A 22,228-nucleotide genomic window follows, 5' to 3' on the forward strand; every position below is an offset into this window, starting at 1 on the left:
CTTGAGGGCGTTACAAAAGGAAAAAATCATCTAAGGACCTAGGACTGGGAGAGGCTGCTTCCTATTCACACACTAATACTAAACTTGTATGTTTTTGAGGAGTTAATTAAACTGAGGATTATTCCTAGCCTTGAACTGCATGGTGCTTGTAAAAAAAAGCACTAAAGGACTGTACTCATGCATAAACCACAGAAAACAGAGTGAAATTGAATTGTCCAGAGTCAAAGAAATGCTGAAAAATAAACATCTGTCATTAAACACTAAATGCAATATGCATCCTTTTATTTTTCATTTTTATTAAACGTGAAAATCTTCATTTGTGTTAATGCCTGTTAATTGCCTTTTGTCACTCTGATTTGTGCTTTTGAAAAAAATAAAATAAATGTCCCCTCAGCATGGTGAATGCTTTATTTGGTGTGACCATGTTTTGGCTCCTGGCAATATTTTGTTGGTATGAAGTGTCTGATGACCTGGGTGAAAGCCTCAGTGTAGGAGTAAAAAATGCTTTTACAGGAGCTTTAATGTGGTGTGCTGCACAGACAGAGCTGGGGGAGCCTCCTGAGAAAATCCTGTCCTGCTGAAGACAAGTGAGGCGCTCCTGCAGACCTGGCAGGATGTCACTGGATGACCTTACAATTCCCTGGACAATGCCCCTCATATCTGCTTTAAGGGCAGCCCTGACTCAGTCAGATCATTGGACAGAATGATAATTGTAGTTCCCTTCCAACTGAAATAGTCTATTCTATGTATTTGTACAGAAGTATATTTGCACTTATGCCTTTAAAACAGCGAGGTACTTAAAATATCCTGCTACTTTATTCCTCTGTGCTGTGTGTGAAGTGGGAACACTGGAACATTCCAGACTTACTGTGTGGGGATTAACTCTTGTCAGTGATGATAGATAAACATAATTTTGTACCCTTTTAGTCTCACAACTGAGCTGTTGCCATATCTGGCTGCCTAACTAGGGGCATTTTTCTCTAAGGTTTAGAGAATCCCCATGTTCAGTAGCAAAGTTCATTGGCCCATAGCATAAACACCTTGTCCTTCAAATACTTGGTGTGATTACTACTGATTTTGATGTTTTAGAAGTGGGGAAGCTAGTTAGTTCTTTGATCTTTTACTGTCCCCTTAAAGACTCCTGAGGTTTCTTTAACCCACAAGCCTGCTTAGCCAAGAGAATATCTTGTCTGTGTTCAAGCTGCCTGTTGCATATGGACCCAGTGGCTTTTTGTTTCTTTTATTTGTTCTGCCTGCAGGTGCTTTTTCTATCATTATGTTCCCATAGACCCTGTAAGAATGATAATAATCACAAAGTTCATACAAAGCAATTTATTTATCACTCTCTTTCCCAATGGTTCATCAGTGCTCCACTGGCACCCCTGTGGGTACAAGTGCCAAAAAAACCTGGCAGAAACCTGAGGGTGCTGTCTGCAGGGTGAAGGGAAGTTTGCAAAGCATTTTATATTGCTGTTATGTGGATGAAAGGGGATAGACTTCCCAGGTGTATCAAGATTCTACACTTCTTCAGTCCTACATTATAACTGTATTATTTAGCAAAGATACAAAATAATTTCTTTTGTAGTGAATCTTCTCTTGCTTAGTTCAGCTTAGTTCTCCCAGACTTTTTTTTTTCTTTTCTTTTTTTTTTTCAATTGTTTTACCACCTAAGTAGCTATCTTAGGATATGAAGTGCAGGAGCATGTACAAAATTTTTTCATGGACCTTGCTGAGTAATCAAAATGTTTTTATCCAGCCATTTTTAATCTATGCAAACTTCAAGAGCAAATATCTTGCTTTTTAGTAAAGGCACATACAAGAAGACAACTAGATTCAGAAAGGGATTGTGCAAGTAATCCTTTAGCCAGCAGAGGACTGTAGAACCACGTATCACACAGTTATGCAAAAATGTTCCATCACAAAGAGTAGGAGAAAAACCCATGTACCAAACTATGAAGTCAAGATAGTCTTTTAAATATGGTAAAATACTGAAAAGGGAAGGCTCTTTTCATTGTTTGTTTCTTATTAAGGAATTTAATTTGCCTCAGGTTCCCCTTGTCGATGAAAATCTATGGGAGTTTTGTTTACATTTTGGAAGCACATTGCCAAGAATAGTACTTCATATGGTAAGTATACTGAACCTTTTGGGGGAATGACAACACTACAGAAATGGTGGTGCATTCCCTAAAGGAAAACATACTTCATTTGTAATGAACATTATGTCTGCAGAAACTAATGGCACAACCTCCTATTCAGCTTATGTAAAATAAAACAGGCCCATATGTTGCTGCTTTTAGGGTTTGGGTGTTTAAATTAAATGTCGTTTAATGAATATTCAAGTCCATTTGCTCAGAAGTTGTGCACAGTGTAGCGTATTTTTCCTCTGTCTTTGGTCTTACCTAGAGTACTAAGCCATTACAAGAGGATGCTAAAGCTGAGGCATCTGTTTCTAACTAAAACTTGGGTATTTAAAACACCAGAGCAGATGAGAGAGTGAAGAAAGACATACAGTAAGAGGATCATATTATTTTTTTGTTTTGTAATTAAGACTGAGAATGGTTTGGTATACATGGCACCCTCTAAGAAACGGGAACACTGACTGTGCTATTACAGCAGCTGCAGTTTGGGTGTGTTATTGTGGCATATTCACTCCCTCCCACTTCCCACAGGGCTTCATTCAACTTCTCCTGTATGTGTGGGCAGGTGCCTGAGCTGTGCTGGGATGCACAGTGATTTTGGGCAGGGACATTGATGTGTGGGGGCTTTGGGGCTCCAGGTCTCCATGCCTGGGGTGGGCAGGTTAGATAGAGGCATTCCATAAGCCTGGAGTTCCCATGCTGGCAGTAACAAGCTCTCACCTTGGATCATCTATCCCCTGCCCAAAGTCAAGGAGAAATATTAGTAGTCTGGAAGAATTCCTCTGGAAGCCAGACCTGTCCTTTTGACTGCCCCAAAATACACCGGGCATTTATCATCAAAGGTGAGCAGTTCCTGTGAGTTGGGAAGGGACAATGGCTATAAAGGGGTGGCTGAGTTCACTCTCATTGTGCAGTTATTTGCTTCTATTTAATCGATTTTTTAATTCATGATGGCACTCCTGGATATGTTTAAATTAATATCTTTTCAGGAAAATTTCTCAATAAGACAAAATGTGAAATAGATACTTAAATGTTTTCATGAACTTTATCTCTGAGTCCAGAAATTGACAGCGCTATCCTCTTTTTATAATGGCATGGAAAAAATCTCATTAGAAGACAGCTGGAATGTAAACACAAATCACAATAATTGGCTTTTATGTATTTTCATGAGGGTTCTTCAGATGCTTGTTTTTACTGCACAAGTGCAATATTGTAGATATACAGTGAAGCCCTCTTCAGAGAATAATTGATACATGGATAAAATACTTAAAAACATTCCTTAATGCTGTAAATCTAAATGAAGGCTGAGAAAAATAAATACACAAACTCTCAAATTCTTTAAAATTATGTTATTTCCTACATCTTCCCCAGCCTAAGGAATTCCAAGGTCTCCTCTGAGCTGGGCTGTTAATCTTTAGTGCAAAAGAAAACAAGAAATTGCCTGTCCAAGGAGGTGGCACCTGAAGATATTTAACCTGTTCTGGGCAAGTCTGTACACAAAAATTCACCATATACATGTCTCTTTTAGTGTGTTTGTTGGGGATTTCCAATTAGAAAAAGAAATCTCTACACAGATTACAAAAAACTGGAGTTAACAATACCATCACTTGTCTGCAATGAGAGTTTCTGAGATGAGCCATACTTTAATTTCTATTTAATTTCTAATTTCAACAGGAAATTACTCTGTTCTGGCTACTACACAATAAGCAGTGAGACACAGTTCTACCTTGAAAAACTGATTTTATTTAGCATCTCGATTCTGAACTCCTGAAGTACATAGAAGAATATCTCTTTCATTTAAAAACTTGATATGGTACTAGGCTAAGTAGGCTAAGTACTTACTTTTAAAATGTATCTATATGTTAAATATGTTTAATACAGTCTTTCTATGTATATTCAGTGAGTATATTGAGTCACTGTATTGAAAGAGTTCTTTTTGATTTTGGCAGTTGTTGTCTTTGGAGCCAACCCAGGACCACAAAGGGAAATGAAGTGTCCCAGGTTTATTATCAGTGGGACTGTTCAGTGGTTCCCATCAGCTATTATCTTCTAAACCCTCTATGTGCATAGGGCTAACCAAAAATCCCTAGAATGCTGGGATATTTTCTGACCCAAACTGCACTGCAGGTGAGTATATGTGTGCATGCTGAAATTTCAGATGATCTGCTCATTTTAGCTGTAAGATAAATACAGTCTAGGTGTATGTAGGATAAATACAGTCTGGGCCATCTTATATTAGACTGATAGGATCAGGAAGTACACATGGCCTGAAATCACTAGCAAATAGCTTGCCAAGTTGTCAGTGTCTGTTTGACTTCAAGTTTCTGGACCCCTCTACCCTACACCATCCTGGTGAATTCAGATTCAGGATTTAACTGACAATTTCCATTTTGTTTTTTCATGTTCCTTCTTTTGAAGGACTCCCACCCTTCACCAGCTACAATCTGTTAAAATTGCAGAGCAAAATATTCTCCCAACACCAGGAAAATATGAAAGACTTGCCTTTCATTTTTCTTCTTCTCCTATCCTGCTTTAAAACAGACTGTCTCTTTCTTCCTCACCTTTCTTCTTGTCAGCTATAGTAAACACAAACTGTCCCTAAGGAGAAAACAAACACTTGCTGTGGTATGCAAACACTCCATGACTTCATGACATCAGTGCTAACATGGCTTGTTTCAGCACCAATTTAAAACTCTTTCTACTGCACCTTATGTCATCTCTTCCTGGCTATCTATCCAGCTTCTTGCAGGTTTGTCACATTAATCTGGCACCCACCCCTTTGAATGCTAAAATGCATTATCCCCCCTTTCTATAGTAGTCTGCATGTTAAAACATTGAAATTTCTCTGCATCCTCCTGTGCTCCATAGGAAAGATGAAAGAGGCCGTGGAGAACAATTGTACATCATGGATCTAGCTCTCAGGATAGGGATGGTACTGATGACAACCTGTCAAAATGCTGAACTTATGGTGTTGTTTGGATGAAAGAGAGAATGCAAATGAGGGATAAAGAGAAAATAAAAGCTTCAGGATAGGCAAGGGGGATTTTCCAGCAACAGAATAGCAAACACTGTCAGAGCACTTGTGATTACAAGTCATATAGCCTCCACAGTTGGGAGCCTGAAATGTCTCCTCCTCATTTACACTTCTTCCCAAAGACTATGTAATGCCTGAAATAAAATAAATCTAGACAGATTCTACAAGCTTGTCGTGGTTTGACCGGAAATGGGACATCTGGGATATTTTGTTTTGCTGTGATTACCAATGGGTAATTGGAATTTAAGATGGGCACTTAGTTTGACCAGTGGGACATTTGGATCCGCCTCTTGAGACTACGAACTCAAGGGGTTAAAAGCAGGGCTCTTGGCCTTCGGAGCCCTCTTGGGATTTCCGGCGTGAAGAAGTCTCTCCCCCGGCCCAGTTTCTGGCTGGGCTGGGGGAGGGGAGAGCCACGTGGGCCATCTACGGTAGGCCCGGGTTCGGAGGAAGGGTGGCAGACCCTTGAGCGACCTGTTTATTCCCCCCCCAGAGAATGCAGCCCGTGCTCGAACTGTGTATCTTGAAACTTGATATCATGTGCCGGCAGGCAGCACGGCTGGGAGGAGAAAGGGGGGGGGGGCAGCGGGCAGTCCGGCCGCCTGGGAGAACTTTTAACCCTTTGGGGAATGAAGGCTTCGCAGAACATTGCCTTTCCTGGGAAAGGGACAGGAGTGGAAGATGAAGGAAGAAAATTAGGCCAGTAAGGAGGGTCTGGCAAAGGGAGAAGAGAGATGTTGAAGGAATGGAGGAAGATGGAGTGGCAGTTTTTGCTGGACTCTTTTTTGTTGTATTTCCATGGACTGTTTCCTGGTGAGGCAGAGGCTGTATTGCAGGGGGAAGCGGAGGCTCGGCGTCAAGAGAGTTTGGTTTTGAGACCCCTCGGCCCCAGGGGGTATAGAAGACATGGGGGGGACAGAGGTCCCAGGATTGTGACTGTACTCTGCTTGGAACGAGACGAGGCATTCTTAAAAGGCCCTGAAGGCAGGCCCCTGCCCCATCCCATGCCAGGTGGTGAGAGCACCTCGGCATGGAAAGGAGATGTCACGAGGTAGCAAGATACCGGGCGGATTGCTGATTGTGACAAGAAGTCCGTGGCACAAGGAAGGACTCCGTCTATCCCTTATGAGCTGAAGATTTGATTTTTTTTTCCAAAGGGTGGTGCCAGACCGAGTGTGGATAATTTTTTGGGAAATGTAAATGTGTTTGGGAATTTGGTGGGAGGAGGATAAGGAAGTGTTTCTGTGTAGTTCTCATTCTCCTTGTTTTTTTCCCTGTGTGTGTGTAGGTTAGTAATTGTGTGTGTAGTTTAGTAATTGTGTGTGTAGTTTAGTTAATAAACTTCTCTTTATGTTTAAGTTGGAGCCTGCTTTGCTTATTTCCTGGCCACATCTCACAGCAGATATCAGGTAAAAGGTATATTTATGGGGGCCTTGGCTTTGCCAGGCCTTAAACCATAACAAAGCTACAGAAGGAAAATTTGCTTCTGAGAAAAGACTCTTGGACCCTGTTGTGTACTACCTGCCAGGTACTCTCTGGTGTAGACTGTGAAAGTTTATTAATTTCCAAGACATTTGGGTTTCTATGTATGCCAAATTCACATTATTAAAAATTAAATAAATTGGTAAAGAGGTGTAACACCTTCATGTTGGTGCTCTCACTTGCTTTCACATCAACTTCTAACAAGTTATCTTAGCTAGATTAGACACCTAAATCAACACTGTTTTCTGTAATAACTGTGACCTTTAGGACTGTAACTGACAGTAGTAGTAAGGCTACAGCTGACTGTTTTTGAAGACTAAAAGAGAATAATGCCTAAATTTGTTACATGTGTTTCCATGCTTCACTGTAGACAAGAACAAATATGCTGTACAATCTTTACTGTTTTCTGAAATACTGTTAGTAATTCTGCTATGTCTGAAGAAACTCATTCCCTCAGATCACATGGGTGTTCTGAGGGAAGGAAGAATTCTGTTTCCCACACAGTTTTTAGGCATCACAGAGCAAATAGAATCAAAAAAGGGTAAGCAGCACTAGGTAGAATCACTACAAAAAGAAGAGCTGATTCTCTCCAGTCCTGTCTTCTTCTGTGCTATTTCTCCCCATTGCCTTGCAGGTAGGAAATTAAAAGAAGCTGTACACAAGGAACTGAGAATAATCAGAGCACAGCAGTCTTTCTTGATCTATTATGTCATTCATTAATCCATATATAAAAAGCAATCTAGGACAAGGTTCAGAAATCCTCACTCCTGACAGGTTCTCACATATTTGATAAATAATTTCACAGTAAGAGACTTGTAGGGCATCTGCAGTAAGTTCTGCTGAGATCTATTTCTCAAAACATTTTTACAGTTTCATATCAAATTAGAAGATATCTCATAAATGGGTGATTGAATTTCTACCACTTGGATACAGGTGGAGGAGTATAAACAGCCAGGACCATAAGAAACCGTCAACTTCAGGACAATCCATTTGAAAATGATCTTTGGAATAGTTTCCTGTTTCCTTTCAGCCCAAAGCAGTCAACTGCCATTGAGAGGTTTGAAGGCATTGATATGAATGTTGATTCCTCTAACTGTTCAAAAGGAAGAAGCACTGTGATTTATGCATTCCATTTGAGTTACTCCAGGCAGAATGTGGATTCTTAATATTAACTTGAGACAGCTGAACTGAACTTTTCTGTCAGTCACACAATCTTATTGGAACAACACAACTTTCTTAGAGAAGCTGTGGATGCCCCGTCACTGGAAGTGCTCAAGGCCAGGTTGGGTGGGGATTTAAGCAACTTGGTGTAGTGGAAGGTGTCCCTCCCCATGGCAGGGGTGTTGGAACAAGATGATGTTTCAGGTTGCTTCCAACCCAAACTATTCTGTGATGATTCTTCTTTAAAAAGAAGTTCTTTCTCTTATTCTTGCCAACCTTTTAGTTCAAACATCCCTTGTCTATTTCTCCAAAAATTTAATATAAAATATATTCCTGAAGATGAGATGTCAATTCAGCGATGCTGGTTTCTAATACAAGCTTAACTGCAACATCTTCACCTCTGCAGTGAACATGGTGTGCTGTAGATCTCAATCATGTGTTTAAATTCTCTCAGAATATACAGATTATTGCTGCTGTGCAAAGGAAATCTTTTTACTCCCCTTGAGTAATATCCCCCAGCCTTATGCAGCCAGGCAGTATTTATCAGAAAGTCATTACAGCTGTTTTGTTTGCACATAGCTTTCACTCTTCATATTTTAATGTCTGGACAGTATTAGCTCAATTAGTTTAATGAACAAGTAGGTCTTCTGATATTTACTATCTAATTAGTTTATTGGCCTAGATGTAACATGCTAGGTCTGTGTGTGCAATGTCTCTAGCCAAGTCTCTTCTGATGGACTTTTCTATTTTGGCTCAGCACTTTTTGGAAAATAAAGAATGGGCTACATTGTGCATCTTTTTTCCTAAAGGATGTCAAAGCAATAAATTCCCTTACAAAAGATGATACTCTTACCCTTGTAAACTGCCAACCAGACAACTCTGAATCCTTTCTCAGGGCAACCTGAGAGAGAAACTAAAATAAACAGCCATCTTTTGATTTCCACACAGCATGCAGCAACAGAAGTGGAGGACAACGCCATCAAATATGTATCAAGTATCATAAAATGCTTTACTATATGCTCCTCTTTCTCCAAATGGAATAAAAGAATTAATGTTTGATGGATGTTAGTTGTATTGCTTATTATTTACTTGAAAGTGTCAAGATCTTACCAAGAGGAGCTCATATCAAGACACATGCAGTGTGGTTGGAAACAATTATAAAAAGAGTGATATGAATCTAGAGTACCTCTACTGTGTCTTAACGAGTAGAACAACAAATTCAACCACACCTTTTTTTTCCCCTCCCTATTTGCTCTATGAAAAAAAAAACATAAGTATTTTATCAATAAAGGCCTCCTCCTGCCAGCAGGCTGAAGAGCCTCACAGGCTGGCCAGTGCCAGCCCTAAGGAGAAGGGTGGTGACTCCAGGCAGCTGCAGGTGCTGGGGCTGTGCCAGGCCCAGCTGATGCCCATTCCCTGTGCCCCAGGGTTGGCAGGGTGCTGATGCAGCACAGCTGCTGCCCATCAGGGCCAGGTGAGCCAGGGAGCTTTTCTTGCTGCCTGGGGGAGGGCCTGGCCTTCCTACCCCCATGGCTGCTCAGACCCTGCAGCCCAGAGCAAGCAGGAGCAGGAGTGGGAGGCTGAACATCTGCGGTTCACTTCTTCTGGACATAAAGGCGCAAGAGTGACTGCTTAACTAAGATATTTCTGAGTGCTCTGGGGATTCATCGCTTATCCTGAAATTCAAGGAGAGCAGCCCTAAGAAGTCCTGAGTGCAGATAAAGGTAGGAGAACTCTGGGATTTCTGTTTAAGACTGCAGAAGCTTAATTGCTTTTATTCAGATGTTGGAAATGCTTAAAACAAAGAGCAGAAAGTTACATGTGTGAGTACAGCAGTGTCTCTCCTTTTAAGCTACAAGAGGCAGCTTGCCTTGCCTCTAAACTTGAAGTTGTTCTTTACAATATCAAAAGTGAGTAAATCAGCAGGTAGTAAAGTAAAAAAAGACATGATGTTAAGTGGATGAAGTGACTACATTAGGAAAAAACTATTTATAAGTAAGGCTGCTTTTTGTCATTATATCTAATTATTCACTCCTTAGTTTTTAACCTTAAAGGTGACTTTATATAAAGGTCTTATTTGGTTCAATCAATATTGAAAACAAAAATTTGAGCTGGTAAAATCTCTTTAGTAAGAACAAGTATGACATAGCTCACAATTTGGAGGCTGTGTAGCTTTGCTTCTTTCAAGTTCTTTTACTTGGTGATGCCCTCCACAGCTGTAGGGTGCAAACTGAAGGCATGCAAGAATTGATAGCTTAGTGCATATATGATTGTAAAAGTACTGGTTCCTTCCTTTTTATTTCTGTATTTTTCGTCAGTGTTACAAGGGGTGTTGTGAATTCCAGGGCAATCTCAGGGTTTGCTATATGATATCAGTGTTTTTAGTTTAAGGAGTTTGCCTTGAAGAAAACTTCTGTTGCCTTCTGCTCCTGGTTTACTCAAACAATAAATGCTATCAAGGTTTCTGAAGATGGGCACAGGACATTGCTGTTAGTGAGTTATTGTGGTCATAGGGGCTAAAGCTGTGAGTAGGCCCTATAATAAGTACAGGGATCTGTTCACAGAGCTTGGAAGGGTAGTCTGAAAGGTGCTCTGAGCATGGGATGCACTGCCTATTTTCCTGTTAAATCATTTGCTGGAGCGGTTCAGTGACCCACCCACAAGAGGAAATGGACACAATGTCCTTGGGGCCTTTTTCTGCTCTACAGCAGCATCCCTGCTAATGATGCTGAATGGGCCATCCCAATAACTAGCTACTGGAAGTCAAAGCAATTTGTGAAGCTTCTCAGAAATGTTTGTGGAAACCTCGGGAAGATGTGTAAATTGAGATGAGAGAAAAAGCAGCCTCTTATTATTTCATATATTATTTAAATTCATAGTATTTCAAATTGATTAATATGGTGTCATAATTACTTGTTTGTGCTACATTAAATGAGAAAATGCATAACTGAAATGTAAAGATGGGAATTAGTCCTTAGGGAACAGTGTTGCTTCCTTGTTTTTGGGAAGATGTTTATATTTGGGCAGGAGACCAGAGAGGGAGCTGGCCTTTCATATGACCAAGTCTGAGAAGTCTTGACATTAATTATAAGTCAGGTCTCTGATTCCCTAAACTGTTAGCTGCTGCTGTATTTCACAGAAATGGATAATATGTAGTGAATGGCTCTGCTGTTCTGGATAGGGATATGGTACTGGTGTTCAAATATCAGTGCTGTGTTTCAGAATTAGCATATCATAGTAAGTGGTAAAAAAAACCAACAAGCCACTGTTTAAAGTTTTCTTGCAATATTTCAGGGAACTAATTCTGTCATGATACACAGTTGGAAATTCAATCAGTGAACTGAACATTTGTGAATGGATAGAAGGGAAAGTTTTATCCTGGTGATAAAACTTTGTGAAGTTGTATGATGTCCTTAAGTGGACAGTCTGTATTGTTAGGTACTTCTCAGGTACTTGAACATCTGGTGCTGTGTTTCATTCTTGTATAAGCACTCATTTTTATGGTGTGCCAGCATGTCAATGTGTTGGAAAGCTGTTCTGATTGCTGCACTGGTAGTATTGACTGACTGGGATCAATAATGGTACAATCAAATATACTACAAGCACTGCTTACCCTTCAGCTTTGCATCTGGCTTTGGCAAAGTTGGGAGCATTTCTCTTTCTGAAACTTTCACTTTCAGTGCATTTCATTCTCAGCTAATGCTGCTTGTGCTTTCCTCCTGGAGTTCTGTGTCAGCTGTAATGATACACCTCTAAACCAAGTTTGAATCCTGCTTTGTAAACATTTATAAATGTTTATGAGTTTGCCCCAACATTTCATGTTGTCTCTGTGTGTTAATAGAATAATTTCTGATTCCTTCTACTTCATCAATATACGCTCACATAAATTCATGTTGCAGTTTAGAGCCAATTAAAATTTATAAGGCACAAATAGTGAGTGAAATTCTGAGGATTAATTTACTCAGTGAAGTATTAATCTGTGTAATGTAGTAGGTTATCCTTCAGTAAACCTGGTTATATGGAGATGGGGAGATAGATTTCCTTGCATGTTTTATTGTAAATGCAGTAATTGGTCCCACTGGGCTGTTGAGCTTGAATGGTTACAGCCAGCAGTACCACTGCAGCCTTGGTGTGAATCCTGGTAACAAGAACCCAGTTATATCTATCTAGCAGCATCCATCTTGCTTTCTATTCCCTACTCAGAGTTGGAGATCGGCAAAGAATAAAAAATCAAATGAATAAAATTAATTAAACTTTAGAGAAAGAAAATCTTGGATGTGAGTATCAGGAAGTACAACCTATCATCTTTACCTGCTCCAAATCTCTGCTTTTAAAGAAGCAATGGAGAAAGGTTTGGAAAAGGGCAGTAGTGATCAAAAACTGCATAATACATTTGGCAGAAGCAAGTTCCTCCATAAGGCTTGTGAATTAGGATCCTCTTACACTTGGAAAATCTAATTGATCAAGCCTAGCAAATCTGACTTTTGTTAATGGGTTTTTAACTATCATTTATTCAGCTAATGATCTTGCTGATAGGGAGCAGGGGCAGAAAGAGACTGTGGCTTGTGAAGGCCCACAGGACAAGCTAGTGCCTGATCCAATGCTTTAATTTGGATCCTGTCCTTTCTGCTTCAAGATGTGCTTCCTTTCATCAACTTCTGCCTTCTTCCTGAGTTATTAGCTGTGAACTTCCAGTGGTAAACCCACTGGACCTCATGTGTTTAAAAAAAATATAAGCTGGGGAAAAAAATGTGACAAGGGAGTTGGGGAAGATTTTTTTTTTTTTTCTGTAAAGACCCATCCAGGGAAAGCAAATAAATAAGTGTGCTGTAGGAACTTGTATTTTGGAAGCACTGAGGTTTCAGGATTGACTTGCAGTAGAGGTTCCCCTCATAAAAGAGGGTGAGCCTGGTGTTCAGTCCTGTTTTCATTGCTGTTGCTGGTTGTGATTTGGAAAGGCAGCATCCCTGTTTTCTCACTTTATTGGGTTTACCTGCCATATTCCCTCTCAGAGGGATGATGCTGAAAGACCAAAATCTGCTGAATTGCCTTTATCTGGAAGAAATGTCAATTATCCCTGTCCAATCCCATAGTTCAAATTCTGATGTGTGTCATTTCATGTGGAGCAGAAATACAGCTCATTCTTTTTACCAGGTGTAAAAAGAAAATGGCTGTCTGCAGATAACTGCAGCAGCTTGTGTCCCATGTCAACTGGGACACAAGTTCTTGGTGAGCCCTGCCCTGTTTCCTAAGATGCGCTTCCTAGCAAACCCTCCTTCCCAGGCCCCAGATATCAGATCCTTGGGGAACCTCTCAACAACTTGAATCTCCAAGGAGGCAAAAATCACAGTCTGGGCTTACCAGTCCCTCATGGTCAGATGAAAAATCCTTATTAATGATGCATATCAAGAAAGTGGGCAAGAACTTATTGGTTTGATATCTTTTCAGGATGCACACTGACACAGAGCCCAAAATAATGGTGTAGGATTTAAAGGGGTTTCTTTACTGAAAATTATGACACTGCACTCTCACTGGAAGACCCTTGATAATGCTGTCCAACTCTAAAAAGTTTAAAAATGATGAAAATAGGATCAGATATAACAGAGGTGCTTTTGGGGGAAAAACAGCACCTTGGAAAAGTGTACCACAGAATCTGCTGCTAGGAATGGAAATTATCTCTTGGGTTTCATATATATGGTAGAATTGGTAACTTCTGTGCTTCTGGGGTTTTTTTTCATGCTGTAGTGGATTGACCTTGGCTGAATGCCAAGTGCCCTCCAAAGCTGCTCTCTCTCCCCCTCTCAGCTGGACAGGAGAGAAAATATAACAAAAGTTCATGGGTTGAGATAATAATTCACTGATTACTGTTGTGGAAAAACAGATCCAGCTTGGGGAAAACTGATTTATTGCCAGTAAAATCAGAGTAGGTTAATGAGGAAATAAAACCTAAATATTCAAATGCCTTCCCTCACTGGTGACATCTTCCTGGGCCCAGCATTACTGCTGGTTTTCTCTGCCTCTGAAATGAATTGTTTTTCTCACATACTCACTCCTCTTTTCAGCTGCACTGTCCATTTCCCCTCTCCTGTCCCCATTTTTGGATGTGCTAACTCAGAGGTGCTACCAGGTGCTTCTTGGCCTTGGCTCTGTCAGACACAGGCATCTTCTCACAGAAACCACCTCTGGAGTCCCTGTGTGACCAAAGCCTTGCCACAAACACAATATTGTAGAACATTTTCAAGTAATTTGGAGGAGAAAGGTACCTTGTTTCATACCATGCTATTTCTAAATTGTTAATAGTAATTCTTTGTCCCACCTTCTTTGTCTCCAGTTACTGAAGCTTGCACATATCATATTTTTTGTGTGCATGGCTTTATAATTATCTGCTATGAGGTATTACTATTATATTCCTACAGAGAATAATAGAAGTTGGTAGAGATTCATAAAATGCATTTAAAAACCCTCTAATGAATGTGGGGAGAACAGTGAATTTCTTCTTTTTGCTTTTAGATGTCTACCTCAATCAAATAGTAGCGTTCAGGAGGAGGGGATTTGATTAGGGTAGTTCTGTTCCATGGCATTACTTTCATGGGAGAGAGTCTGGTAAGAGTTGTCCTCTCCAAAGATCCTCATTATAAACACTAATGCTGCTTGTTCTCGCATTTCTTGGTAATTTCTTTGTAATTGTTGTTGGTTTTCTTTTTTTGTTACTCAAATTAAGTCACTTATATAGATTTTTATCTCGAGTATCAAAAAAGGATCCTCACTTGCTGGAAATAAAAATGGAAGGAAATTGCAAGTATGAAAATGCAATTGTGAATACAATTATAATTTACCCTTGCAATTATTTACTACGGTCGCTTTGTATTTGAATGAATCATATTTTTTTTCTTGATGACCTGAACTGAAATATTCTCTTACGAAGGACTTTCCAAGACTTTTACTATGAAGTAAACTATGAAATGAAGATGGTTGCACTTCTAACATTGAGCCTGAGTGGTTGGTTGGATTCTTCATTGGTGAATAACTTCTTTTTTATTTGGTTTAGATTTTCACTCAGATGTAGCAGGGTAAGCGACCATGACTGTGAAAGCCTTTGCTGGCCTTAAAGGTATTTGCTGTGGATTAAGATGCAGGACGAGCTGGCTGATATCACTCTTGGCAAACATTGCTGTAGTTACCAGGATGGGGAACACATGGAATAATGAGCTTTAATCCTTGTTAAAAATACAACTGAAAGATGCAGGTCAGCCAGCCTGGCTTGTTAGAAGAGCCTGATTAATCAAGCCTTACCTTTTAGGAAGCAAGTGTTGAAGACTGATTACTGCGTTATGTCCACTTAAGTTTGTTTCCCATTCATTTTGTCTTGACCTTCGTTCCTGGTGAGCTTCGTTAGATGTTAGCAGACCTCTAACATCTGGTGGCGTTTTCCATGTCAGAGGACTGGGTTGTCAGGCAGTATTTCCTCCTTCTTTTTAGCTTGTAATTCCTGTTTGTTCCCCAGCACCAAGCCTGTGCTTTGATTTGTGTAAGGAGGCATTTGCTGCAGGTGTTGGTCTGTGTGTGTTGGAGAACTTGGCACAGCTGGTGCCCATAGTGAGAGGCTCTGAGGCAGTGGGGTTTGCCTGTACCCATTGGTCAGTGGAAGCTGACATCCCAAGCTTCCTTCCACGATCCTGCCTGGGTTGAAGAGCAAAGGTCCGCACTTGGCAATTTCGTATATCCTGTCTTGTTGATGATGGAGATGCTGTAGATGATGTGGGGCCCCTCATCTTGCCCCAGGCCCCATTGCAGCTGGCTCCTGCCTCTCAGCTGCAGGCTGGTGTTAAGTAGTGGGAGCAGGACACACCAATGCCTGAAGCTTTGGCAGTCAATTATCATCGTGGTGTTTTTGCTGCTGTGTCCTTTGCTCTCCTGGGCAGAGAAGATGGTGCATTAACCAGCTGTTTGGGGCTCCTCTGCTGTCCCTGGGCTCTGCCTCGCTCAGCTGCTGCTCACAGGTTTGCTGTGAGGCAGGAGAGAAAACCTCAGAGCACTGTCAGACTGTGTGGATCTGTGTTCCTGCAGTTTGGCTCTTCTGCCATCTACTGTAGGACACAGGTGAAGATCATACAGTACTCTGTACTGTGATAACAAACATCTTCTGGTATTTAACATCTACCAAGGACATTTATGTGTATGCACATGGGAAAATGTATTTTATTGGAGTTTTCCAGGCAGTATCTGTAGAATTATCTTAATAAAGGTATCTTTTTAAAGGCTTTTAAATGAGATTTCTGTAATATTTTCAAGGTATTCAAGCGCAGTGGTCTTCATCTTTTGCAAACTGAGTTCATACAACAATATACTCTGGTACCAGACTTGTACTGAAGAGGGGGAAGGCCAGCTTTGCTTTTAGTACTTGTATTTCAAGCTAGAGCTGCTTCTGTTTATAGCCACCACAGAGTTTAAAGGGCTTCTTTTACAGGCTGGGTCATGAGCTGCTGCTATTGGTGATATTTACCAGGTCCTAATTTCTTGTATCATAGAGATCTACCCATCTTTACACTTTTTATAATTGTCTAGGTGACTTCTAGGAAGAAGAAAATCCAACAACAACAAAAACCTCCAAACCAAAACCCAAAAAGACCTAACAAAACAAGTCCCAACCTAAAGCTGCTTTGGGAAAAAGAAACAATGAACTCCTAAAGCTTTTGTTCTTGATGAATGATAATTGAATTGCATATTTAATGTGAACAAATTACTTGGATTTGCTTCTTTGAGTTTGCATGAAGGGATGAAATGACTATATTGCAGTGGGATTACTTGAAAAGTTTTGCTTTAAGAAAACCCAACTTGTTTGTACCAATGAGTGTATGATGACTTCTACCACAAGGCCATACCTTTCAAAACCATTGCTAACTTGAGTTAGATGCTGGCCTTTTAGTTCCATTCCTGCCCTGTATGTAAAGTGGAAGTACCAATATGACCACTGTAGAATGGTAGGCCACATTGTCTTCTGTAGGGACTTGTGTATTTAGCTACTGTCAACTTATATCAGCTTATATCAGAAAGTGATACAATAAAGGTCTGGCACCTGGGTAAGTGCAGAATTCACTACATTTCAGCCTCAGGCTGCTAGTAGCCTCAGGCTCAAACATCTTGCAATTGTAACAGTTTATAGATTTATTTATTTTGGTACAGGCATGTGTAACGGTAAAAGAGAATTCATTTACTTTTGACTTTTTAAATAAGATGCTGGAAAGGCGCAATGCCAAAATAGTGAAAGCCTTTTCCCATGAAAAGCAAGGCATGGGTGTAGGCCTTTCCAGGCTCCTTGTAAAGGCCAAGCCATGATGACCCTGATGGCCACCAACTAGGAGCTCTAACTGGTCAGTGGGATGCTGGCACATGGGTGCTCTATGTTGCATGCTCCAGCAAGGCTTAGCTCTGTGATCCAGGTGGCTCTGGAGAAGTCATGTCTTGAGGAAGAAAAATGTGTCTGTGAGTTCTGTAGAAACCCTACAACACGGTCAAGTCTTAGGAGCAGTTTAAGCTGGTGGTTTTTAGTGGGATTGAAGTGTTATCATCAAGTAGCTTCTATATTTGAGTAACTATTTATGTGTATAAGTTGACATCATTGCATTTGATCAGGTATTATGAATATGCATGAGTGATAGTGGCTGGGGAAGCCATGAAGGATGCAGAGCTTCACACAGTTCAGGCTCAAGCTCTTGACACATCCTTCACAAATAGAAATGCATTTGGTAAGGTGTGAGAGTGTCATGTTCATTGATTGCGCCATGGGCTTTCAAGGAGTCAGTCTCACATGCAACACAGGAGAACTGTACCTCTCTGAGTCCTTGCAGATGAACTCTGTGCTGAGCAAAGGTCCCAGAGATATTCTGGCATCCAGCTTTCAGTGACTCTTTAAACACTGCAAGTTGAAGCTCTACCCACCAAAATTGGAGTTCACTGTGCAATGAATTTCTGGTGTATCTTGGGTGCAATTTGAGCTTGAGAAGTGAGATGTGTCCTTTCCTGTGCCTCCTGTCCCAGTGCTAGCCACGATTTCTTAGCTCAATCCTCTATGGAGAGAATCACTACCCCATCTGCTCCTCAAGCTGTTTGTTTATTTTTGGACTCATGCTGCACTTGGGCCCCTTCCCCTGCAGCAGGAGCACACTCTGGCTCTGTGACAGAGACATAAAACATGAGAATGACACTACTGGCTCACACCAGGCAATGGTGGCACTGCTTTTTCCCGTGGCTGTGGTCTCTATATTCTGGTGGCCTGAAACACTACCTTGCTCAGACAAAATTATTGCATGTATCACATGTAGATCATGGTAAATACTTTGTTTTGTCCTTATTCAGGGAAAGCCAGATTGATACCAGTCAGAGAGACTTAGGTTTTTAACTTTTTAAAATCCTCTGTTGTGAGCAGACAGAAGTGGACAACTTTCAATCTACTAGAAAAATTAATTAATATGTTTTCATTTTTGATATAGTGGCAAATTATGGGGCCATATTTGTCTGTCTTTTTGATTAACTTTAAAAAAAAAATCAGTAACATGATATGCTGCTCTGATGCTCAACCTTTACAGCGTGGTACATAAGAAAATAAATATAAATGTGTTGTAATCATAAGGATTCAGCATGTTTAGGTGTCAAATGATTGTCCAGTATTTATCTCTCTGGGTATATGTTAAGAAATGTAGAGAATTCTCATAGTCATACTTCTTGGATTCATTGTTGTTTTGGTGTTATTATGGAGGGGCTAATTCACTATTTAGAACAACCCTAAGGAGACTGTGATGTGAATGTTAATTTTTTTAAACTCTCTATTACATGATTTGGTAAAATTAATATTTAATGGAGTCAAAAGTTTAATGCCAGTGTTTATTTTGCAAAAGGCAGAGATGCTGCAGGACAGCCTTTGACTTTGCTACTTCAGAAAATATTCATGCTTACAAATATTTCTTTCCCTTGCCTCTCCTGAAACCTTTCTATTCTCTCTTTCCTTATTCCTAAAAATAAGCCATAGGGCTCTAATAGAGACACTGATTAAATATGCTGCTCTTTAATTTATGCAAAAGTGAATCCCAACAGGAATCAGAGACTCTGAAAATCTGTTGTGAAATAATTATCCTGAATGACATTGTAGAAATGGTCCATGAAGATGTTGTCAATAATGCATTACATAAAATTTGTTTGAAATAAACCTTGAAAATTACATGATATTCATAGGAACCTGAAAGAATTATCAGTAAACAAATTTAATCAGCCTGATGTTATGCATACCACTCAACCTCTTATTATCTGATCATCTAGGTTTTAGAATACTATGGGGAATTGAATGACAATTAATACAGCGAGCTGTAGGAGCTCATGTGGTGGTTGCAGGACTACCTTATTTCCTCCATTTTTGCTCTTCTCTCTTTATCTGCATTAATTTCTTGCTGCCACAGTCTTCAGTGATGCCCACTGGTAGTGTTCTGGCTGCTGTTGCACCTGTTCCCCTAACAAGAATGCACTTGTAAACAAAGAATTAACCCACTTTACAGTGGAATTCTAATTTTCCCCACTTATGCAGGAGTGCTTATACCAATGTCCAGACACTTCTGGTGGTGATATCCAAACTGCATTGGGAGCATGGAACTCAAACTCTGAAGTCAAGTGCAGGATGCACTAGATTATGTAGAGGTTTATTGATGCTTCTTTCGGGATCAGCTCCATTGCATGTCAGTTTAGAAGTGATGACACTTCTGCTTGCTGAAGGCAGTAGCAATTTTGCCACTGGCTTCACAAGGAGAAATAGGGGTAGAATTGGATTCACCTGAACTCTGGTGTATCAAGCTACTGCTTGCATCTAGCAAGTTCTCTATATGGCAAAAAAATATGCCAGAGGACTTGATAGGAGCTTCAAATCTTCCTTTCAGTGAATGAGAAAACAGAACAGAGTTATTTAGCCTGTCTTTGTTATTTGAGGTAATTTGCTAGCCTGTAGGACAGAGCTGTGGGTATTCACTTTCAGTTTTACATGTGCATTGCTTAAAGGGATCTTCTGTTCTGTGAATGTGTTTGGATGAAATAATTGAACTGTGCAATGAGGTACCTGTTCAAGATAGTGTTTCAGTTAATCCATGAGTTTGGAATATGCTGGTGAGAATGCTGCTAAGGAAAGCAGCATCCTGTCACAGAGAAGCTATAAGATTTTAATGAGAAATTATTCCTTCAGACTCCTTTATGTCAAGATGGCAGAAATGCAGCCAGGTGCACTTGTAAAAGAGCTTGAAGATCAGCAGTAGTCAAGCCAGTTATTACACAATATTGTCTAGCTTTACCCAAAGACTCTGTCTAACGTTTAGGCAAGTCAGCAATTTAGTGCTGGATTGTTTTGATTCTAGGCTATGGGTGATCCACATACTTGAAGACATTTGTAGCTCTTAGCTTTTGCCAGAAATATCAGTTCATGTTTGCTGGTATCCTTGCAGTAAGAAGCTGCATGGAAGTTGTTTTCTCAGGAAATCTCTAATAACTCTGTTTATTCAAGTGCTTTAATGTAACAATTGGTCAAAGCCCCTTCTATGATGATTGGAGTTGATAGGTGATAAGGACCACATCATTTGTGCACTTAGTACATTTGTACACTTAAAATATCTGCCATTCTTTTTTTCCCAGCTGAAGTGCTGTCTACAGAAATAATGTGATATGAGGTGCTCCTATCTTGTTGCTAATTTTTTTTTTTTTTGTGGTGTGCTGGTAAAATCAGTTCCCATGCTGGAAAAATAACTATGCTAAACTGCGTAATTAACTATGCTCTCTGTGTATATGTATGTGTACTATATCTACTTATATGGACTAAAACTTAAAAAAAATTTATTGACTGTGAATATAGAAGGGTGAGGTTCCTTTCTTTTTCCACATGAGTAGGAGAAACTGTGATTTTAATCCCAAATAAGATTTGGGACGGGTCATTTGGCTAAGTTGTTCTATGTAAAGTGCTCAAAATTGAAACTCCACCCATTACGGGTCATTTAGAAATATCTTGTCTGGTGATTAATCTTTGAATTGTCCAGTATTGTTAGCAAACACAAGTCTTAGATGGGGTACCAGACTCCTCTCACTCTGAAGTACTTGGCTTGTCAGAGACAATTTTACTATCTTGTTAGCTCCATGAAGTTAATAAGATTTGGCAGCTCTGGCAAAATGGTGAATGAGAAGAACCTACTATGAAGGTCATGGCTCTCTATTGCATGGAACCTGAACATGATATTCTATAGCAGTGTGTATTAAACACAGCTGAAATGTATGGTTTTGATATGGGAGGGATGTGGAAATGCTGTCTTGAGCAGAAGAGTGTCATCTTCCATTTCCAAGAATTAAACTTCGATTTCTTGAATTTTTTTCCTTTTCCTCCCCTGTGTTACCAATGCCACCTTCTTCATCAAATTGTATGCAGAAAATCGGGAGTTTTAGTGTCTTCAAGAAATAGTCTGTGAGGAAATGAGCTGCGTTGCAAAGGACCAAAACATGCCAAAATTAAGCTCACAGATGTTGCAAAAGCAGGGGAAAAAGTCAAGGAGGAAGACAAAACTTGGAGGGGAAGATATGAGGGACATGGCATGGATACTGAAAAAAAAAATAAAAGAGAAAAATATCTTTCCCTAAGTGAAAGCCATCAAAAGGCATGGCATGCCCTCAAGGGCAGGGACATGCACCAAAGATTCTTCTATTGGTCCCCATTGAAATCGCAAGATTCCTTTTCTCTTCCCTAAAGGAAATTTCATTTCCTTTTGGGAAGGGAAAAGAAATCTTGCGAATCCGAAAAGCAAGGCTTACAAACACTCTGGAAAGGAGATAGGATCAAATGAAATGCAGTTGAAAAAAACCTCAACAAAACGTCAAATGCTTCCCATATACACATTTCCCAGGCATCAAAAGGGAGCAGAAGAATTTCAGATACTGACAGTATTCCGGTGTTCTGTTCTTCAGTTTTTCTGGACTTGACTAAAGCTTCGTGTCTCCCAGTCTTTGATGCCACTGTCAGTTGGCCTTCTATTTGACATCCTGAAGCTTCCTCCCTCCTTCACACTGGCATTAGTCTTTCCTGTAATTTCTCTCTGACCTTCCCTTTGGGAAATAACTGAATCCAGCAATATGTCTTCTGAGTGAATATGTCAATTTTTCAAGGCATTTCTCTCAGTGCCTTCAGTATCATTCAAGTACAAGGTCTTTGGTCATCTTGGAATTTTGTTTCTCTCTCTTCTGTAGCTGCTCTAATTGCCATTGTCAGGACTGGCCTCAGCTGAAGAAGCAGGAGCCCGGTTTTGTGTGTCATAGCCTCAGAGGGCTGTTAGCTCGGTTTGCTCTGCCGCTCAGTCACCGCCTGTGCAGCTTCCCCAGGAATGTGCTCTGCTCCCTTTGGATC

Source organism: Melozone crissalis, unplaced genomic scaffold (assembly GCF_028551555.1).
Source record: "Melozone crissalis strain CALT ecotype California unplaced genomic scaffold, PUWL_Pcris_2 ptg000019l_1, whole genome shotgun sequence".
NCBI lineage: Eukaryota > Metazoa > Chordata > Aves > Passeriformes > Passerellidae > Melozone > Melozone crissalis.